General features: G+C 36.6%; 1 protein-coding gene across 8 annotated transcripts in view; it reads right to left on the reverse strand.

Moving 5' to 3' along the window:
- gramd1bb (GRAM domain containing 1Bb) overlaps positions 1-22,973 on the reverse strand; it is a 196,670-nt gene that overhangs the window by 148,293 nt on the left and 25,404 nt on the right. For 5 of the 8 annotated variants that reach the window (XM_055174419.2, XM_055174421.2, XM_055174420.2 and 2 more), the window contains exon 1: positions 13,513-13,696. The exons of 1 other annotated variant lie outside the window; for it this stretch is intronic. The gene's annotated coding sequence lies outside the window, so the exon portion shown is untranslated. Of the gene's footprint in view, positions 1-13,512; positions 13,697-22,973 lie in introns of those variants that run through there. 2 more of the 8 variants (XM_055174423.2, XM_055174422.2) reach the window with 1 other exon arrangement.

The following is a 22,973-nucleotide window of genomic DNA, read 5'->3' on the forward strand; positions in this document are numbered from 1 at the left end:
GAAGATACAGCAGCATACAGAGTATCAGTATTCAAAATCAGCTGCATTCGTGCTACAAACATCACATGGTAATCTGAATGATCAATGTGTCTGATTCCTGTATCACCTGATTAAAACACGAACTTCATTTTTGAACTTCAACGGACTTCATTTCTTCTATAGAAAATTAAAGTATGATATTAATAGCACACCATGCAAGTTGCCTTTTCCTGTTTAATGAAAGTTCAATTAAAGTTACGCTTTGAAATACTTTAAGGCATAATTTTCAGCAAAGGCCAAAATTAAAAACTTTCGCTCAACCCACACTATCATTTGTCAGATTAAGAAGATTTATAAAATAGTGCTACAGCTGAAAGGACCACTTTAATGGTTTTTGATTTTAATGGTTTTTGATTTTAATGGTTTTTAGATCCTGACAGCCCATTGCTCAGACATTTAGTTAAACAACTTCTTTAATTTTTGACTAAAGAAAGAAATGATAGTGGTTTGGAATATCATGAGAGTAAGTAAATAATGACAAAATATTAATTTTTGGGTAACTGCATTTAAATTTACAGTATGACCATTTAGCCTCTTTCTTTCCTACAATAAAACAAACAAAGGAAGACATTGTAACAGCCATATTGAATCAAACTATATGGTGTGGTATTTAGCAAACAAAAAGTGTTTCTTACACTGAATCAATAATCCCTCATTATCTAGGAGGAATAATCTGACCTCATTCTCACTATTTCCTATGACACCCGCTTACCAAAAGTGATAAGGAGAAATAAAGAGAAAGATAAGAGAGGAGACATGTACCAGACATATCTTTCTTGTTTCTTGTTCTCTGATTTTTTTCCCCCAGATTTCTAAAAGTGTTAGGACAAGATGTCCAAAATCTGGCAGAAGGCACCGGACAATATTGTGCCAATGCGTCCTCTTCCATGCCCAGAGCCTGGTGGGTTTGGCCAAGCAAAGCTTAACTCAGAGAACAGATAAAAAGCCACATACTAACACATATTTATGTATGATTATGAGTCTAAAAGAATCATTAAACAGCCCTTGAATAAACCGATCTTGGCCATTCAGTGATTAATTCACAGTTATGGGGTTGGTTGTTTGGTAAGTATTCCTTTCTCAGGCATTTTAGATGGGTTGTGCCTATAGGTTGCTTGCCGTTGCTTGCCATGGTGTTGTGGTCACAGTTTTTTTTAGCAAGACACATTTGTCTAATATCATAGACAAAGAAAGGTACAAAAGCTTTCACTGGGACAGTACCCTTTAAGAAAAACTAAAAATAAAATGTAGCATTTAGGGACAGATATGCACCTCTGAGGTACCTTTGAGGTACTAATAAACACCCTTTTAGTACAAAGCTGTACGTTTTTCAAAAGGAACTGCCCGGGGGACAGCTTTTGTACCTTTAATCTGTGAGTGTAGATACGATATGTGTCTGCTCCCCAATTAATGAGGTAGTCGTCTTCAAAGTCAAGCCACTGGTTGAGTGAATGTTGCTATGTTAGGCCACCATACGTAAAGGAGAAAGTATTTATAACACTGAAAATAATAACACAACATCTCATTTGTTCATAGGGGACAGCAATTATCTCAGTATCAAATCCTACACTGCATGATTTTCTCTATGTTACTATATAAAGGTACTGTACATGTGTGCAGCGGAAATTAGAAAATGGGGCAATTAAGCGTTTGAGAACCATTATTCGAGCAGTGTAACCACTCTCTGGCTTAGTAATGTCACTTCAAATACACAACCTACACATGCAGTGCAAAATCAATGAGTAAACCTCACAATCCCTTGTCCAGTCATATAAACCTGGCACCAAAACAAGAAAATGAAGGCAAAGTTTATTTCTTTCAACATGGCCATCTAGAGACATGAAGCAAAACCGCATTATACACCTGAGACCCAGTCTACGAGAGAAAATGACATCTACTTTAACAAGGTAAAGACCCAGCAGACACTTTTGCTATAGAAACAGGCAGAAATGGGAAACATGTCTGCCACGGATAAAAAGCAATCACAGTTTACAACAGAGTTCACAAAATGCACATTTGCGAAACTATCAGAAAGTGAAAAATATACTGTACACACCACCACATGTGAAAACTACCCTTCTTACTACGATGTAGAATATGAAGTCACGTGAGGCGCTTGCCAAACTCAATTTCTTTTTGCGCATTTTGGGCTTACCCAATTCAAGTAGATAGGACTTTAGTCTTGCATGACTGAAATAACTGCGTGGAGGTGCCAACATAGCCTAGGTCTGGGAACCATGCTGCTTTGAATGGCCCAGGAGGCCACATGACTGTCATGACTGAGCGAGGGACACGAAACAAGACATTTACTATAGTACAAACACAAAGCAAAACACACAATGGGGAAAACAGTACTAGAAATAAAACAGACTAGACAGGAGTGACTCTAACAAACTTGGCATCACAAACAGAACGGAAACAAAGACTTGACAGGAACACGGACTGGTCTCCACCCAAACACGGACTGGACACAACCCGATCGTCGCGTTCCGGGGAGACCTGACAGATGACACGAAGCACATGATCGGCGAAAATATACATATACAATTATACATACTGTACATATAACGCACTAGCACAGGACGGTAGACAATAGATGTGACAATGGACATGACAAGACTGACATTGACTATGACAAATGGCATGACAAAAAAAAATAAAACAACATGACAGACAATATGAAAAACTAAACTAATAAACACCATGGGTAAAAAAATGCAAAAGGTCACACTAGGGAGGCACGGTAGGCAAAGTCCTGGGTCCAAGGGGTGCAGGCAAGGGTAGGAACAAGGGATCCGGAAAGTCTTGATGGGGGCATGACGAACTTGACAAGGATTGGAAATATAGAAAGGAAACAAAACTGCAGCGACTGTGACGGCAGTACAGGCTGATGCTGAGTCTGCGCAGGCTGATGCTGAGTCTGCGCAGGCTGAAGCTGTGGCTGTACCAGTGATCCTGTAAAGTCCTTTATTCAGTTCTGTTTATGATGCCAAGTAGGGCTGTCACAATGATTAAATAATCGTCTCATCGCGATTGTTTGACCTCATCGCAATGATTTCAGGTCACCACAATGATTGCACATCTCTTTAAAAAACACAAGGGGGAGCTGCAGTGCCTGTATAAAAGAGACAGTATCAGATTACTTTTAAATATGTGTAAATATTTCTAATTAATATTTACTGCCAGGCAAACCTTGCAAAAGATTTAATTTAAATAATCACAACAATGTGTGAAAATTATTTCATAAACAAACAAAAAATGTATGAGAATTAAATGTCAAAGCAATAAAACAGATAATTAATCGTCATAATCGCCAAAGCCCTTAAACAGGCGATTAATCTTAATAATTGTCACAATTTATTATATAATCAACCATCAGCCAAATTTCATAATCGTGGCAGCCCTAATGCCAAGTTTGTTAAAGTCAGTCCTGTCTGGTCTGGTCTGTTTTATTTCTAATACCGTTTTCCCTATTGTGGGTTTTTGCTTTGTGTTTCTACTATAATAAAAGTCTTGTTTTGTGTCCCTCAACCTCGTCTGCAGTTGGGTTTGTTCCCCCCGCTGTCTGGTGGGCAGTTCTTGACAGATAAAGCATATTGTTACCGATGTAAACATCAGATGGCTTTGTGTTGTTTCCGTTGGGACCATCCGTCGCGACACACACATCTCCCCAGAAATCCTGTATAATTAAACCGATCAGAGGACGACTTCCACGTCTGGTGAAGTGTTTCCAGAAAAGTGTGCATATGCATGCAGCCAACAGTCCGTGGGTGTGACGTCTAAGGCTGAGACTATTGCAAACATGGCTGCCTTGTGGCGTGACTTTCCTTAATTTCCCTCAAATATAATCGTAATGGGGCTTACCACTCATTATTTGGTCTGAAATTAATACATAATATTTTTCAGAAATGGTTATTTCACGATAAGCATATCTAAGGCTTTGGCTTTTGTCAGACCAACCCTAGCAAAAGGGGGTCGGGCCTTAAGAAAGATCAGTTGTCCTTGATTACTTTCTTATACACTTTTCTAATCTCTAATACCAATTTACACTGGCAACCGGTTCAATATCCACACATTTTAAAATATTGCAAATCACCTATAAAGCCTTAAACGGCCTTGCACCCCCGTATTTTCAAGAATTACTGTCAGAATACAATCCATTGTGTAAATGTTGGACATAGTCGATCAATTTAAGTCTAAACTAAAAACATATCTCTTTAACAAAGCATTCACATAATAAAATATACATATGCCTCAATAGTTAGATTGTCCGGAGCCAACCACACTTTCATCCATTATACTGTATGACACTTGCATTACATTTGAACAGCCATTACGCTAATAGGATTTTGTTTCTTTTTTTCTGACTCATCCTTGCACCCGAGAACTCTGGCACAATCAGACCCAGTTCCTGCTGCCGTGAAGCTCATCACACCAATGATCTACTGACCTCCGACCAGCCGATGTCTGACCAGCGACCACCACCTCTCTTTAATATATAGCATATATAATATTTTATAAAATATATCTTCTAAAGCAGTGTTTCTCAAACTCTTTCAGCCCAAGGACCACTTTATCTTCCATTTTTTTTCTGAGGACCACCTAAAAGAATCCCACTCCAACATGCCCCCCAAAAATAACAAAATAGGAAGGATAAGCTAAACTGTTTCAAGTCACAAAAATAATTAAAAAAACAAACAAATGCAATGCTATGTTCAGAAATTATTATATGAATTTTATTTCATTTGAAAAAGTAAATGTGAAATGAAATGAGCTTAATATGAACAACAAACTGCACATATGAAAAAAAAACTGTGATTAAACATACTATAACAGCCTAGGTCCCACTTAATGTCATTCCAAAGGGCCATTAGTTTAAAACTGAGGTGGTGGGTATATGAGGTCTATGGTTGTAACCATGGTAACAATAAAATACTGAAAAAATTCCCCTTAATGTCCAAAATCACTGAAATTACAGGGATTTTACACATGAAACAAAAACGAGTACATTACAAAACTAATAGATCTGTCGATTTTAGGTGCTTTCAGTTGACGCTTGATCTTTTCTTTTGACTCCTGTTTGGTCTAGCCACCGATCCATTTTTACGTTATTAAAACAGAATGGCAAGAAGTGATATCACAGTTTCGCAAATGCATTAAAAATCTACTTAAATAAGTGACGATTGTATAAACACTTGCCTAGTTTAGGTCATCTTTTGGCGGACCACTGGGGGGGTTTGCCGGACCACTAGTGGTCCGCGAACCACACTTTAAGAATTACTGGCTTAGTCTGACTCTCTCAAGTTTTTTTCTCCCAATGCCTTTTTTCCAAAGTGTTTTTTTTTTTTCAATTTTTTTAGCTTAACTTAGACCTTTCTTCTATATATTACTACACACACTATACGGTTTAATCATAGCTGCTGTACTTTGCTACTTTTGTTGTCCTCTGATTTTTCTGTGTTTACTCTTGATTTAATTTATGTAAAGCTGCTTTGGAACAATCAAGCAATTGTGAAAAACGCTATATAAATAAAATGTTATTAAATCTTACTGTACATGATTTGTTGGAGCATGTTTTTCTATGCGAATGTTTAAAAATATAAATAGACATAATTAAACTGACTGTAATGCATGCACAAACACTTCCCACATTTATCAAAGAAATAAAGAAACTCATTCTAGAATTAACATTTTTATATTGTTGTGATACATACACCTTATAATCATTATTGCCAATTAGTTTGAAATGCTTTGAAACACCTACGCACATGTCTTTGGGAAATGAAGTTTCAGTTTTAGGAAACCATTTTATGAAGAAAATCACTGGCTTGTTATGATTTGCATATATTTCATAATTCTAGAGTCGTGATTCATTTCTCAATTTTATAAGCGCTGGTACACTTGGTATATTGACTGGAAAGTGAGCTAAAAGTCATCCAAATTATAAATACCATTATCTAAATAGTGTAGGCTATAGATGCAGCTTAAAGCTCCAGACAATTTTTCCATCTTTCCACCACAGTAAATTATGAATGAGATCTTACTGTACTGTTACTGTGAGGAACGATACCATCTCTGTAGTATATATTTCTGTGGATTATTATAGCCAGCATGACTACGTGAATAAAATCAAGTAAAGACTTCCTATCAGTAGATCTCATCAAATATAATGTGAAATGGTTACTTTGGTTAAAGACCATTGAAGATGTTCTTTTATTCAACAGTGCACAGAAAACAAGCCGCTGGGGAAGATGGTGCACTTTCAAGGTTGCTTTTACTGTACATTTTTTCACACTAGCACACATCATTCCATGATTAGTGTATCATCAAAAAGATGGCTGTATTATTACGTCTTATGTCCGACATGAAATTCCACATGCTGAGCTAAGAAAAGATCAATTAATTGTAATATTACAGGGTAGTTAGTTCAGTTTATGGATAGAGCATGAGAAGTTGCAAAAACCTTAAAGGAATATTCCATTTTCTTAAAAGAAAAATCCAGATAATTTACTCAACACCATGTCATCCAAAATGTTGATGTCTTTCTTTGTTCAGTCGAGAAGAAATTATGTTTTTTGAGGAAAACATTGCAAGATTTTTCCCATTCCAACGGACTTTAATAGAGCCCAACATTCAACACCCAACTCAACACCCAACAGTCCTTTTAACGGTTTCAAATGACTATAAACAATCCCAAACGAGGGACAAGGGTCTTGTCTAGCGAAACGATTGACATTTTGTGAAAAAATAAAAAATATCCAGTTTTGAACCACAAATTTTCGTCTAGATCCAGTCGTGATGCGCCAGCGTGACCCCACGCAATACGTCATGACGTCAAGAGGTCACAGAGGACGAACGCGAAACTCCGCCCCAATGTTTACAAATGTGTTGAAAGAGGACCGTTCCTACGTTGTTGTATGTCAACTGATACTAATTAATGTCTTTGTGTCAGTTTATTGTTTACAATGGTCCGCAAATGTGCGTTTTATATATGTAACACGTGACCTCCCTACGTCACTACGCATTTGCGTTAGGTCGCGCTGGACCGGATTTAGACGAGAAGTTGTGGTTTTAAAAGAGCATATTTTGTATTTTTCTTGTCAAAAATGACAATCGTTTTGCTAGATAAGACCGTTATGCCTCGTTTGGGATCGTTTATAGACCTTTGAAACTCCGTTGAAAAAAACTGTTAAGTGTTGAGTCAAGCACCAAATGTTGGGCTCCACTAAATTCCATCAAAATGAGAAAAATCCTGCAATGCCTTCCCCAAAAAACACAACCTCCTCTCGACTGAACAAAGAAAGACATTTTGAATGACATGGTGGTGAGTAAACTATCTGGATTTTTCTTTTAAGAAAATGGAATATTCCTTTAAGTGCGTCTGACACACACACACACACACACACACACACACACACACACACACACACACACACACATATGATTTTTTTTAATGAGCAGTTTTTATCAGGCCCTTGTTTTTAGGTTCAGTAATTTCACTTTAATGAGATTATAAAGGTAACTGAAAAGCTTTACTTTCACAAATGTCACTTACAGTAAAGGCAGGGTATCTGATTTAACATGAACACGCACACAGACCACAAACCCATTAATGTCTCATTCACAAGTGAGTAGGGCTGGGTACCGATTCAGATGTTCCAGATCGATTCGGTTTCGATTCATAAGCTATCGGATCGATTCGATTTCAATTCTCGGACTGATTTTTATACTCGCTTCTCGATTCAACTCAATGAATATAGATTTAATACAAATACTTTATTTATAAAAAACAGTGAACATAAGTTTACAAGAAATTAAGAGCCACCAACCTGTATATTACACTTTTTTTATTTTAGGTACACTTGGTACATTAAAACAGAACCCATCTCTAATTTTCAAATGCATACAATTATGTTAAATACAATACATTTTGATGCAAGAGGAAAAAAGTATGCTGAAAAAAGTCAAAACAGTCACTTCCTTGATTAAACAGGATCAGGTTATTTCATAAAAAAAAATCGATTCGTGGCATTTGATAATCGATTTTTAATCAACCACTTTAAAAAAAAAAAAAAAACGATTAATCGAAAAATAGATTTTTTTGCCCAGCCCTACAAGTGAGAAAACTTTGCAGTACAATGTGAATAACATTACCAAAGTAACGAACATAAACAATTGTTTTAAATCAGAATTAGTTAAAGCATGTTTTTCGAGTCTGTAGTAGGGATGCAGCGATTAACCGGTTTCACTATTAACTCTTTCACCGCCAGCGTTTTTTAAAAAAGTTGCCAGCCAGCGCCAGCGTTTTTCATGATTTTCACCAAAGTTTAATGCCTTCCAGAAAATGTTCTTCTTTGAAAATATAAACATACAATATACCAAATGAAAGAACAGACCTTCTGCTTTCAAACAAAAAAAAACGTTTCTTCCTACCTTCAGTGGTTCTTTGGTAATTAGCTTTTGAATATGGGTAGGTTTCTGCAAAAACACCACATTTTGAGCAAAAAGCAGAGATAATTCAATTTTTGTGATGGACTTTTCATAGAGATCCCATTCAGAGCGATCTTTAAAACAGACACGGACATGCAGCTGCTTGTCATAGGGCAATACTTCCGGGTTTAAAAAGTTGCGGAAGTGCGCCACCTGGTGGATAATAGCGGTATTGCGGAAAGACGGAAAATCTCGTCATTGGCGGGGAAGCGTTTTCTCTTAATTGACGAGATATCTCGTCAATGGCGGGGAAAGAGTTACCGGCGCTTTAAAATGTCACGGTTAAGTAACCGTAAAGCCTCCGCTACACCGCGTGTTTTTGTTTCACGCACGCACACACAAACCAGATCCACGAACCACCAAGAGGCGCGTGCGGCATGCGACATGCTCGTTAGCACACTGTATGACAAAGCTCCGCGTTCAAAAGAATATGTGCGCGTGACACGTCTCTTGGTTGTTCGTGCATCTGGTGTGTGTGTGTGTGTGTGTGTGTGTGTGTGCACGGGTGCGTGAAAGAGCCACACTCCAATCGGTCTGTGCAGCATTAAAAACCTCCTCCTCGCGGATCAAATCCGGGCGGGGCTCCTGGTGGTCTGACTGCATTTAATAACGTTGAATTATATTAACGCGTTAATGATTCATGAATTAATAGCATGAGTTAACACGTTAATGCTGCCAGTCCAAAATGACTCGCAGAACCCAGTCCAGGATGACTTCAAACAAATCAAAATAATATACATTTAGTTTTATAATATATTTATAATATATTATAATATTATAATATATATTCAGTCTAAATATAAAATTACATTTATTCAAAAGATCAAATGAATAGCCTACAGGTTTCAAAAGGCACCTATACTGTTTAAGTCAAAGCCTGCTAGGTTATTATTATTATCATTTGGCCAAGAATTACAGAAAAAATACACAAACTGAAAATACAAAAGAATTTAGCAATTGTTAAAAAATGTATTCATGTGATTTTTACATTAATGTTGTAAAATAAATGAGTCCATAATAACGGTAATAACCGTACAACCGTGATTATTTATCAGACTATAACCTTACCATCAAAATCTATAATCGTTGCATCACTAGTCTGTAGACATAGTAGTATTGTTATGCTAATTGGTAAAGGAACACAAACTTCATAAGTAACACAATGTTTCATCAAAGTAAAATATCAGAATCCAATTAAATACAATCATATCGCGTACCTACCTTACCAAAATAAACACTGCAACGACCCTTTCAGACCCTTTTTAGTCTTTCGCTGCAAAAGACTCTAAGTGCATGCAAGCTTATTTGGCAAAAACCTCCACTACTAAAAAACATCCCCATGTTTGGACATAGTGAACAGTTGTTAAATCACTAAAGAATGTAAAAATAAAGAAACTTAACCACACATTAGGGGCGCTGTTATGCATATGACTGACCCATTCAGGTTGTATTCGGTTCCAACTACTCACAAGGGACCTTAAGTTTGAATTTGAAACATGGTTGCTTTGTTCGTCCCTTGGAGGACTTTGCTTAAAAATCAATGTGGCATTTAACGTTATAATATGTGCCGAGAGCATGTGATTAATATATCATTATCTCTTTTTTTGACGGAGATGGCTTTAGCAGCTTTTCCATCGGAGCTCTTCATATACTGTATAAATGTTTGTATTAGGGATGTTAATTTCAGATGATTTTCCCAACCGACAACCGCAGCTTGTTAACCGAACATTAACCGTTTACTGATAAGATTTTAATATAATTGCAATTGAGTAAAAATACAGTTGATGGTTGTCTGTGACCCAGGTAAAAACAATACAAACATTTTACTTAATTTGAACGTGCAAATGCAAACAGCAACAACAGAACCAGGATTCATACATGATAAAATTTTCATGCAGCATTATCAAAAAGAACGCGATTCCTCCAGAGGATTAATGTCATCTACCACAGTGACCATTTCTAAAGCAGGACACATATTGAAAAGTTTTGCTTTTGCTTCTTCTTTCTCTGTGTGTGCAAAAATTGAGATGTTATGGTCAGGGTCTAGGACAGAGGCGATCAGCGAAGGTCTCCGTGTAGCTTTCAAACCATACTCAAGCACGGACCCATATGCAGTACCAAAGATTTCTCATACAAATGATTACTTTACCAGACCGTCAGGGCAGCACTGATTTTATTATACCTTGTGCAAAATAAGTGTGTTGTTGCTGATGTAACTGAGTGAGTTGAAATCATTAATTTGTTGTGTACTTGCATTACTTTATTGATACTGCTCTCTAAGGATGAACATTTGTCATGTCATCATCTTGAGTAAATAACACTGCAATAAATAAACCAAGCTAAGTTTTTTCTGTTCAACTGTTTGATTAAACTGTCAGCAGTATAATCTATAGAAAACACTACAGTGCAGTCCAGTGCTGCATAGTGCATACACAATGGGGTTAACCGTCATACTGGCATCACAAATCTTGACATTTCCCATTATATTATACAAAGCTGTCTACATTGCTAGACCCCATTGCGGTGGTCTTATTTCATGTCTGGCCTTAAAGGGGACAGTTCACTTTTTTAAGATATCTGAAGTTTTAGCTCAATATACCATATAGATAATTTAATATAGCATGTTATAATTGGCACTTTAAATAGCAGTTTTCGGGTGTATTCTTTTAATTGCAAATGAGCTGATAATATGCAAACAGTGGTCGCAGTAAAGGGTTGTGTTGAAATTAAAACTCAATTGTGCCAACAATTATTTTCTCTCTCTCCGCACTAAATTGCAGTGTTGTGGTTGTATAGTGCAGATTAAGGGGTAACATTATTTTAATAAGATCCCCTTCTGACATCAAAAGGGGAGCCAAATTTCAATGACCTTATGTGTGCTTGCAGAAAATGGTTTACCAAAACTAAGGTACTGAGTTGTTCACATTTTTTAGGTTGATCGAAGCACTGGAGACCCAATTAGCACTTGAACATGGAGATTTTCATGATATGTCCCCTTTAACAATTTCTTAAAGGGGGCATATCATGAAAATCTGACTTTTTCCATATTTAAGTGCTATAGTTTGGTCCCCAGTACTTCCATCAACCCGAAAAAGATCAACCCAGTAACCCAGCCCCTGCAAACCACTCTCCGCCAGCATGTGAAAAAATAGGCCACTGAAATCTCACTCCCCCTGCGATGCCAGAAGTGGATAGTACCGCCCCTCAATCCGCACCACCCAACCACAGCACCGCCATTCAGTGCAGAAATCAGCATTTGCATTTTAAAGGACACACCCAAAAACAGCACATTTCCGCTCACACCTACAATAATAAATTATCTGTGGGGTGTTTTGAACTAAACTTCACATACGTACTCTGGGGACACCAGAAATGTATTTATCTTAAAAAAGTCCTGTGTCACACTAAGCTAACGTTACTGTATAAAATGAATGTATACAATGTTAGCTACAGATCATTGAATTCTTGCCTGGCTGCCAAATCCGCACAGCAGTGATCCATGCTCACCATCTCCCCTCGTCTTTCGGAAACAAAAGCAATTTTAATTTCCACAAGGTAGGCTATTTGTTCCAGAGGTCAGTTTAGTCACTAGCCAGACTGATAAACAAGCACAGACCGGAAGGTAACTTCGGGATAGGCGTGTAATCACAGCAAAGTGCGTATGTCCAATAAAACAATCTATACCCGACTATGTCAAATTTACATTTATGCATTTTTATCCAAAACAACTTACTGCCATTCAAAGTGTAAATATTATCAATATGTATTCCTAAGAATCAAACCCACAGCCTTTGCGCAGCTAACAAATGATCTACCAACTGAGCTAACACAACCATCTTCTCGGATATATACTTCTGTCGATGGTTGTTGAATGACTTTAGATAGCTCTGTTTTCACAATACAACAACACATTCAATTATTCATGTATTCAGCAGTGCTCTTATGCAATTTCTTTTCGCCTTGAGCTCAAGCCACCTAGTTTATTTACAAACAGCAGCGAGTCAGAGTGATGATTGCTCCGGAGATGGACAGTGACTTTCAGACGCTCCCCTTTGCCAGGATACACTACACCCTAATGGATTTTCCTTCTCCATAGTCCTCTATCTATTACACCGCTGGTACTCATTACTTCCCCAGTCACTGCACCCAGGAGGACGCTACAGAGATAGATGCGTTCAATTTCGTAATTCACTTACACGTGCTTGTTTTAATCATTATCAGATAAACACAACTCATGATGCTCTGACCGCTACAAGTACTAGTGTCTTTATGTCCTTTATCACAGCAAAGACAGCACAGGCTATGCACACTATGATTTTTTTTTAACACATCTTGCAGTCTGGCATTAATGACATTTAATATTATACAGTGTGACGTGCATGATAGCTGGGATCATGTTTGTGCTGTCTGAAAAAATAGTACAGTGTGCACCCAGCTTGGGAAGCTCAGTAAATGTTGATAATTGTGAGCTTTCAGTGAAGTATTCACAGAGACGGGCATTAAGTCATGAAGTTCACGTAAGTTATAGTATATAATACAGTAGCTATGTTACTTTTTCCACTTTTGGTTAGATTATTTAAATTGTTTTGATAAAAATAAAGCATAAATCTTAATACGTAACCACATACACCTAAATATATTACACTTCTCCTTGTACAATAATACATTTTAACCTAAAACTGATTTTTAAAGTTGTCCTTCTGTTATGCATCAGCTACCCATTTAAAGTCTTAAGAATGAATCTGGCATCTACTGTAACTGCTGTCAAACAATGCTTACATCACTGATACATATGCATGTGTACACACACACACACGCGCGCGCGCGCGCACACACACACAGGAATCCACACAAACAATGGTGCAGTAAATTAGTAAAAAAATCAGCTGCTGACAAGTGCCAAACACATACAAAGCCAAAGGAAGGCGTTAAAAACGCAAACACAACATTGAAGCGGTGGCTAGGAAGGCGATGTTCCGTTACCTCAGTGTTGAGCTGTGATTGGGAGCGTGGCTGAACACGATAGCACTGATGCCATCTGCTCAGAGCGCGTGGGGTGCGAGGACCTGGACCAACTCCGTCCCCCAACTATCTCTCTTTCTCTTTGCTCTTTCAGTAGACAGAGCCCTCTGGTTGGATTAATGTGAGGTAAGAGCAACACCTCTCTCTCTCTCTCTCTCTCTCTCTCCACCTTCTTTAACCCTCCTGGCTGTGGTTCCTTCGCGCAGTCTTACTACAGCGCATTGTAGCGCGCGCGCGCGCTTTCTCTCTCTCTCTCTCTCTCTCTCTCTCTCTCTCTCCTTGTGTGTTGACAATTCGCGTTTGAGAAAGTAAGTGTGAGAGCCTGCACACGTTAATATATCAGTTTCCTAATTCACATATAATTATTTGGAACTAAACTTTGCAGTGGGATCAGGGTTGAAAACCTCTAACCATAAGACAGTGTACCATGCACAACACCCTTACGAAAATTAACCATGCATGGTTTCACTGCAGTTAAAACACAAAAAAACCTGGTTACTGTAGTAAACCATGGTTACCGCAAAATAACCATGGCTTTTGACAAATTAGTATGATTTTACTGCCCAATAGCCTAGCATTTTAGAGTGTATTTTGAGGGACGCTGCTAGCAATTTTGGGCTCTGAAAAAAAAACTTAGGTTGGGCCCCCTACAGTATGCTGTGTGATTGCCAGAAACATACAACATTAACACACTAACAAAAACTCTCCTCAAACTGTTAGAAAATAAGTGAATATATGTACAATGTCAGGAGCATAGCACAAGGTCCCGGGCCCTATGCATAGGCAGTCCTAATGGGCCCCCCATTTTTCCATTTTAGTTTTCTAATCACTACTACATGAACAAACTGTATGATAACCAAACAAGACTTGATTCAGTCATATTTTATTTTGCTGAATGAACAAGACATTGCATTTTTACATTACTAAGAACATTTATTTTTATTATGCCTTATTACTTTAAGGCATAAATTAAATCTTAAACATGCCATTTTAGTTTTGTACATTAACAAAAAGCTCCATAATAAAAGACAAACAAAACTTGTGTCACTAGTCATTTTAATTTGAAAAAAAAAAGCAAATCATAGTGATGTAACATTTATAAATTAGCTGTGATCACACATCCTCTTCTGTGAAAAAGTCATAGAAATGGTGAAATTGCAGCAACTGAATATTTCTGTTATGATGGGCTCATTTGTGATTATCGTGCATGCACAGAAAACCAAGTCTTGTTTTTTCCAATTAAAGTATCATTTTTTCATAAGTATATCCACTTAAAACAATTTGTAAAAGAAATTATTAAAACACATTCTCTCTATTTAGGTAAGAATTATCTTTAATAATTGTTTTAATACTTAAAGTGATTGGTTTGTGATTTTATTTAAAATCTTATTAGGAACATGTTTTCATCTCCACTGACAGATTAAACACAGTAATATGGTTAAAGTGTATTCAATTCAACATCTTGTTATCTTCACCTTTCCAATAACACAGCATGTCATGTTCATAACACAATTTGTAAGAGTGGAAATGTTGTTTGCTTGTGGAGTGCAAGCCAACAAAAGCCCTTCTGGCTAAAGAAAAATTGTGCTTAAATTCAACAAGGTTATTTTATTGCTTCAGTTGTGAGAAAGTAGAAAAATGGGGAAGAAATCTGCTATAAAATAAAATAAAGAAATACAGTGAAATGTAATTACTCTTACAGATTTGTTTAAAAATATATTTTGACATTTTACGCTAAAGTGAGTTTGCCCTGGGGAAACGTGCCTTTAAATGAGACTCGAACTGGTGACCTTCAGGTTACAAGCCTGACTTTCTGAGCATTAGGACATGATTTATATTGTTTATTCTGTGTTATTCTTTGGTCTATGATTGTCTGCATGATTCATTTTTATTAGGCTGTTGTTTTGCAAATACAATTTACATGTATTGATGTCAAACCGGAGGATGGAAATCATGCTTTGATATAAAGTGTTTTGAATATCACTTGAGAAATCCAGAATCTGTTATGTGATTAGTGGCTTGCTAAGGACTGAGAGATCATATGAATGTAGAGTACTTTCATCCATAATGAATCTACTTTCATCATGTTCTAGTGCTATATCAGTCTTTAAACAATGATGTTATAAATCAAACTATTCAACATGTGTAATGCAGCTCCAATGAGTGGCCGTTCCAACCATGATTGTTTTCAAACCATGTCGGCCACAAAGTGGTTGACAGTCTATTTTTAAACCAAAATTATCTTTGAAGCAGGTTAGAAGTCTTCATCAATAATGTCAATCAACAATCAATAAGTGATTTTCCTAGTGTTATAATCAATCTAATAAAGGTGGATTTTATTATTTAACACAAACAAAGACTAAACACAAAAAACAATAGAAACATGACAGCTACATATAACAAAAAAACTAAACATGGGTAACAAAACGCACCTGGACACATAGGGTGGGGTAACATGAAAGGACTACACAGACCATGGATGGGACTACAACAGGATGTGAAATTATCTGTAATACAAAAAGACATTAACATAAACCATAACACAGATACATGACACTCTCTTATGAGGATAAGGGAAATTAAATGACATCATAACTATCTCATGATAATAAGGTTGTGTGTTAAAATCTTATTTTCTAATGGGATGAGAAATGTTGACTTGAGTCATTATGAGTCATGTTTTGGCCATGAAGTGTGTTCCCTCTGTGATTAAAAAGAGTTGATCAGGAAGAGAGTAAAACAAAAGAAAAAGTTTCTCATCAATGTCTTAAAAATGAATGGTGGTTGAGTAAAAGTCATGTACATTTCATTTGAAACCAACATGACCGTACATTTAAAAAGTTTTAAACATAGGGACAGTAATGGAGACATGTATCCCATCTGTTCATGAACTGACTGTTTATGTAACAAAGACGCAGTCCTTTCATAGTATTTTGAGTAAGGCTCTTGAGACACACAAAATTGATGACAAATGATCTGAAAAATGGAAAGGAAACTCTCCTACGATGGGCAAGCCAAGTACAGTATATACAAAGAAAGTCAATAACTGACTTTAATTAACTCTTATCAAAAAATCCAAAACAACATCAGGAAGTTTTATTACAGTCAAAAGTCTTATAAAGTGGCATCAGTGTCCATGAAAGCAGAAGGCAATGATCTTTTCCAGATAAATCCCTTTCAAAGCACTTAGAGAAGCTACGGTAGCCGTCACAGGACAAACACGTCATCGTCTGAGACAACGTAGTGACAAGCTCACTTTGTGGAGCAGTTTGTCCGTTTGGGGCTTCTGTAAAAACATGACATGTCATGAGCAATTCGGTCAGCCCTGGCAATTCTGCCCCCTTAGGACCCCCGTGTGATTCCATTGTCTGAAAAAACTCCTCATGGGTAGTTTTTTGTAGCGCCTTATTACAATACCTACAAAATCGCGTTATGATTTATGTAGTTAGAACGTTGTTAAAATTACAATTGATGTGTTTTAAATTATATGTTTCATATAGTAATATATTACTGAGGCTAGGTGGGAGATCTACACATTGCTTGTGTCATTTTATTATTTAGATATTGTATACTGTACCCTTTCCACTTTTTTACTGTGTAAAGTTAATAAATTACTTGTACAAAACATGATTACTACGTAGTTGAATCACACATTAAAATTATGATTTATAAGCCAAGACTACACTTTTACTATAAAAAAAAATACATTCCGTAAGGTATGTTAATTATTTACAAAAATAAAAGTATTGTTTTTGTAAAGCAGATGATGACACAAAATTACTGACGTGTCTGCAACATGAATATTAGTTTATTATATATATATTTTTTTCGGTTAACTGTTATTTAAAAAAATGTATGCTTCTATTTTGTACAACGTAATTAGCTAGCTAGACCGCTAACGCAGACGAGATATTGGAATGACAAATTTTTGACCAGGCATTAGTGCTAGGTACCAATTGGGGTCCTAGGGGAGACCGAATTGCCAGGGGGGACCGAATTACTCATGACAACGGCGCAAAATGGTGGCTTCCATGTAAGGGGACCCGCAGTGTATGTAGATAAAAACGGCTCATTCTAAGTTAATAAAAACAATAGAGTCTTTATGCGCCACTAAAGATATAGTTATGTATATTATATTGCATTGCTGTTAAAAGCACACTGTACCTTTAAACAGTTTCTTGGATAGGACACCCATGTGAACTTATAAGAGAAACTGACTTCACACATCCACCGAAAACAATCATGTAGGGTTAAAAATAACTTCATAGCTACTGTTTTATCAAAATGAAATGAAAATTATGTTCCTAAACTTAATTTTTCTTCTGAACACAAAACAAGCTCATTTAATGAATATCATCTAATGTAGATTCAATGCAATAATTCATAATGTCCTACTTTAACCTTTAATAAAGTAAGAGATTTTTTTCAGTAGAAAGAAACAACCGGCAAATAATCACTGCATCAAAGTGCATCATATAAATCTGTAGAGTTTCTTTTGATTCTTTAAATCAACACGACTCCATCTGTTTACTGGTCCTGCCCTGTTTCTAAGCAGTTTCTGTCTACTTAGTGCTGCGAGTATGACACCATGTGGCTAACAGGCTTGGTTGCAGGTTGGCTAACAGAGATATCAGTACTTTAGGCAACAGCCTCATCCCACAGCTTTAACCATCACTCAAAACAACAAAGTGAAAAGATAAATATACTATCATCATCGGGATAAATCAGTATAGAGTTCCCGTAGGATAATACATTTTAATACATTAAATCAAATTTGAACAATGGATGTGTTGGACCAAACAGTAATGAGAAGCAGCTACAAGTGCCCAATCAGTGACATCAATTTTACAAGTTGCAGTTACAAGCCAATCACAGATGTGTTCATGATTATAAAGGATGAAAAGCTGTTTTAACATGAAGACATAAATACATTTCATTTTTACAGTAGATGTGTCCCTCAAAGAATACCTCAGTATATCTAAAAGTGATGTCTTAAGAAACATTGTAGACATAATATTTTTTTCTACTACTTTTCTGTAAGAGCTTTGTAATTCTTTTAATAATCTTTGCGGTTCAAAACCCACATTTACCTCAGTGAGCCAAAACACTTTTTTAGTATTTTTTATGTTGTTTGTATGTTTAAATTGGATGTAATTTTGTATGTTTATTGTGAAAGATGTACAAACTAAGCTAATTATGTTCATTCTTACACACATTGTAAAAAATGATTTGCTGCCTTACTTTTTTTGTTTAATGAACTCAGATTTACAAGTCATGTCAACATGCTATTATATCTTGACTAGAGATGAGTTGTTATAACTTAGAAAATATGGTTTATCAATGTCAACTTAATTTTTTTAAGTTTTAGCAACTCATCTTTTGTCAGGAGAAATAATGTTGACATGACATGACTTGTAAATCTGAATTGATTAAACAAATAATATAAGGCAGCAAAGAATGTTTACAGTGCAATGAAATCAATATGATATTATTAGTAGGGCCGGGACTCGATTAAAAAAATTAATCTAATTAATTAGAGGCTTTGTAATTAATTAATCTAAATTAATCGCATTTTAATCACACATAAATATTTGACCTGAGAACATTAAGAAGTAATTTTTTTTACATGGATTTTTAGTATACACTCTTAGAAATGATGTGTTAATTTTATACACATCATTGTGCGGTAAGCTTTTAACACATTATGTGTAATTTTAAGACATTATGTGTCATTTTGTGTTGATTTTGTGTTCAAGTATAAAACATGTTGTGTTAAAAGTAACACAAAATGTGTTGTTTCAATAATAACACAGAGATGGGTGGATTCCAGGATGACGCAGTTTGTTGTCCCAGAATCAACACTAATGTGTTGTTTGACTGTCTGTGTTCCGGTACCTATTTGCGCGGATCCCCCAACTCACGTATAAAAACAACAAAACATAATATACTATATAGCCTATATTAAAATTAAAATATAAAAAATATATTATGCACATTTTTAAGTTGCACATCGTTTATAGTTTTCTTAAGTGGGATTCAGATGTGAAAAGCGCTGCATAATGTATGCGCTTTTAGTCTTACCATTGAAACTTAACTAAATTAAAAAATAAGAGGTGATATATAGCTTTAGCCTACATAAATGCTTGTTTCTTTAATGTTGCAAGATCCTCTTCAGGTTTTCTTGCTGTTATGTTTATAATAGTTCATTGTTCAGAGTTCATATTGATGATATAGTCCATTTAAAAATGTTCTTACAAACGGACTCTATTCGTCAGAAAAACACCATTTAACTTTTTTCCTTTACCTGCCGTCGCTATTCTCTGTGCGTGTCCTCCGTCAAAGTAGCCTATTAAAATTAATATGAAGTTGATTTTTGAAAGTCTTAAGCACACCGCAAATCAAACGTGCTGCTATATGCTCTAAATGCGCGTGTAAATGTAATTTCTTGGCACTGCCAAGCTGATTTTTAAGTGATATAGGCTACTCACTGCATGTTTTGGCATTCGGTAGCATATGCATCAATGAGATGCACGGTGTTGCTTTTAATGTTCTTTTTAATTTATATTCACAAAACCTAACAACAAAACATTGTTTATAATTAGTAGACAAATTATTTGAAACGAAATTCATTTTAAAGTAGCAAACAAAACTTAAATTAAACTCGCAATAAGCTAATTAAATTGAAACAAAACAACATTACAACAATATTTAAACCCAACAATACTCAAACATTAACATATAACAGACATTAGGATACATGTTAAAATAATCTGTAGTTTGTTGGTAGATGTTTATTGGGCAAAACATCCGTTGCAAACCTCCATTTACCAGAATAAATAATTTTTACTTTGAAACTGATGCGTTGTCCCGTTAAAATCAGCTGTTCGTTCGTTCGTTTAGGTTCCGTCTACTTTTATTTAAACTGCAGCACAACTCCGGAGTTCTCGAACTAAAACAGGGTCTGCAGCATTTACGAATGACTCCGTTAATAAGTGCGATTAAAATGCGTTAAAATGTTTAACGCGTTATTTTTTGTGTAATTAATTAATCTTAATTAACGCGTTAAAGTCCCGGCCCTAATTATTAGATTTACCCCTTAAATGTGTCTCGTACAATTACAGCCAGGACTGTAGAAACACATACTGTACAGAAATTCAATATAATGTTTGTTACACAAAAATCAAGTAAAGCTGTAAACTTCAGCTGGAAACCTTTGCATTCCCCCACCAGAGCCAAAATACTTTTAGAAAGAAGATCTAAGTTGCAGGCCTCTTCTTTTCTTATGCTCTCTCTCTCTCTCTCTCTCTCTCTCTCTCTCTCTCTCTCTCTCTCTCTCTCTCTCTCTCTCTCTGTCTCTCTCTCTGAAGCAGCCATTAATAGGTAATCCTGTCATTTACAGAGCTTTGCATGCATGCCGAAATGACCTCAGAGAGTTTGAACAATTCCCATATATGGTTCTTTGAAGTCAACAAAGCCAAATGCTAATCAGAGACGTTGGCATGTTAGATTATCAGGATTGTGATTATGTTTACTAAAATCCAGTGCTGGATCTTGTACCTCCAGGGCTTTTATTCAGTTTTCACAGCAGGCTTCCAACAACAGTATATGAAACAGGTGAAAGAAGAGATCTGTGCAATATCAATCTGTATGACTGGTTTTGGTTTGTTTGTCTAAATATTTAATGTTTTAATAATTAATTTTTCAATAAACCCATTTTATCATCCCAATAATATTTAAATCAGTGGTCACAACTCTGTTCTTACCCTCCTGCATACTTTAGATCAACCTTTGCTTCAGCACACACCTGATTAGCAGGTTAAGGTGTGTTTGATTGGAGGTGAACACTGCAGGAAAGTAGATCTCCAGGAACAGGGTTGGTGGATACTGATTTAAACCAGGTTCTTAGGGTGCGTTCCACTCCAGTTTTAGACACACTCGCGAACTTCCCTAAGCACTTCCCCTCGGGGGAATCCCTGTCGCCATTTTGAAGTGCGTTCCACTTCGTCAAGTGGACGAGGGAAGTTTGTATGGACAGACCCTCGCTCCCTCGATTTTGACCGAGGAAGCGAGTCTGCTCATATGTACACTTCAGGCAGCTTCATATCCCACAATGCAGCACGATTGTGACGTCACTTCAGCAACTCGCGCTTTGCACATGGAGGGGGCAGTCTCCACTTTCCATGTGATCAAGGGCTTAGGGCGATCCATTTGAACCCACTTCAAGTGTTCTAGCACTAGTGGGCACTCGTACAACGTAAGCAATGACGTACATCCGAGTGAACGAGACTGAGGGAAGTTAGCGTGGGAAGTTCATAAAAAAACGAACCGGAACGCAGGGCTAGTCTGTTTTCCATTCTGTCATCACCATTGCAGACATGTGGTGCATCCCAATTCAGGGGCTGCAGTCTTCCAAGGCCATATTTGAAGGCAAATGACATTACCGGGCCGTGACAAGGCTGTCCCAATTCAAAGGCTTCTTCACAAAAAGGCCTCCAAATGTGGCCCCTTTTCCTCCTGAAACCAATGGACCATAGATGTATCCTTCACAGTCTTGGCCTTCCAAAGACTCCATGCACGCCCGTGGTGTTTGGGTATTTTGAAATAAACATTCAAAACCGTTAAATAAAAGTGTATATTTTGCAAATTAAAGGTCCTTGTGAATATTTTACTATTATAAATAATGTTTTAGTGATGTAAATTAATATTATTGCTGCAATATTGTGCGTGTTGCGTTTTGCTTTTGTATATTTCTAGGGTTGGTGAATTTTACATACTGTTGGATAGTTTAATTTGCATGAATGTGTTATATTTTCTAAAATAAAATAAAAAAATATCTGCATACATATTTATATTTAATTAAAAATCTGATTGTCCCCCTGACTAGTGTCCCCCTGACTAGCGCAGTGGGCGGGAACAGCAAGGGACGCAACTCCCCCCGAACGTCTCATTTCAGATCGCTTCATGGCCTTTAAAGCTGCTGCCTTCAAATATCGAGCCTTGCCTTCAAAGTCCGCGGCCTTAAAAGGATCCAGACCCTGAATTGGGATGCACCCACCATTTTCCATAAACATCCTCACTCCCTCACCTGAACTGTGTTTGTAATTATCCTCACCTGCCAACGATTACCCTCATCCTTTATGTTGTTTTATTTATATTAAAGTTTGTTTGTGTTCCTAGTTTCCTCGTCTTCCTCCGGTCACCCGCTGTGCCAGTTGTACATCTTTGGGCTAGTCAGGGTTTACATTTAAGAAGTTTTTAAAAACAAACTTTATCAAAACCAATAGTAGGGTGCATCTTAAGACAAAACAAAACAATATATATTTTTTAAATATAAATAAGCCCTGTCCGGAAACTTCCCCTATACATTTAGTGCTAAGAAAAGCATATAGTTTTTAAGGGAAATGTACAGTATGTCTGAAAAA

The sequence above is a fragment of the Misgurnus anguillicaudatus genome, chromosome 15, assembly GCF_027580225.2.
Source record: "Misgurnus anguillicaudatus chromosome 15, ASM2758022v2, whole genome shotgun sequence".
Taxonomy (NCBI): domain Eukaryota; kingdom Metazoa; phylum Chordata; class Actinopteri; order Cypriniformes; family Cobitidae; genus Misgurnus; species Misgurnus anguillicaudatus.